This window comes from Myotis davidii, unplaced genomic scaffold, assembly GCF_000327345.1.
Source record: "Myotis davidii unplaced genomic scaffold, ASM32734v1 scaffold268, whole genome shotgun sequence".
NCBI classification, from domain to species: Eukaryota; Metazoa; Chordata; class Mammalia; order Chiroptera; family Vespertilionidae; genus Myotis; species Myotis davidii.
The window spans coordinates 2,792,989-2,794,215 of NW_006383015.1; positions in this window are offsets into that span (position 1 = coordinate 2,792,989).

Below are 1,227 nucleotides of genomic sequence, written 5' to 3' on the forward strand. Positions count from 1 at the left end.
GCCATCCTAGAAGTAGCTAATAGGTTGGGACATGGGCATCCTAAGACCATGTACACTCGAGATGTAGACTGATATCTAACTCCCAGGAGTAGGTGGGTGGATAAGTTACCTATTGCTGCATAACAGGTTATCCCACAATTTAGCAGCTTAAAACAACAAGCGTTTCCTATTATCACGCTCAGTTTCTGAGGGTCAGGAGTGACTTAGCAATATGATTGCTCAATATGTAGTTAGATTGTCATTTGAAGGACTGACTGAGGCTGGAGGATCCTCACATACACGGCTGTTGGTGTCTTGCTGGCTGTCGCTCTGCAGATTCAGTTCTTTACCACATGGGGTTCTCCATAGGGCTGGCCATGACATGGTAGTTGGCTTAATCCAGAATATGTAGGGAAGAGAGAGAGAGAGAGAGAGAATATGATTGCTCAACCACTATGTTATACACCTGAAATTAATAAAAATAATACTGGGAGAAACTAAGATGGCAGCATAGGGGAACACATTCAGTTCTACCACATGGGGTTCTCCATAGGGCTGGCCATGACATGGTAGTTGGCTTAATCCAGAATATGTAGGGAAGAGAGAGAGAGAGAGAGAGAATATGATTGCTCAACCACTATGTTATACACCTGAAATTAATAAAAATAATACTGGGAGAAACTAAGATGGCAGCATAGGGGAACACCGAGATTGCTGCCTCCTACAACAACTTCAGAAAAACAAAAAAAGGACAGGACCGTCAACATCCAGAACTACAGGAAGGCTGGTGGAGTGGAAATTCTACAACTAGAAGAAAAGAGAAAAACACATTGAGGGTCAGGAGCTGCGGAAGTAAAGTGCAAAGGTACGGAGGCTCTAGCGCGCGGAAGGGGGCTGGTACCTGAGGATGCGGCTGGGGAGGGAGTCACAAGCTCCTGACTGCTCTGAACTCCAGTTCTGGGAAGTCTCTGGGGCCCCAGGACTCATATGGGGAGAAACTGGACTGTCTGGCAGCGGGCAAACTTGAGGGCGGCTTTCCCTCAGAGGTGCTTGCAGCCGTACCGGGACACTGAGTGGCGTGACTCCTTAGGGCAGGGCTGAGGATCTGCCATAGCTGCTTGTTCCGCCCTTTGATTCCTTGAGACCCCGCCCCACCCAGGCTGAGGCAGAGGCTTTTGCATATGAAAGCCCCGGCCATTTGCAACCTGTAAATACCTAACTGCAGCCAGGCCAGACAGACCCAGAACA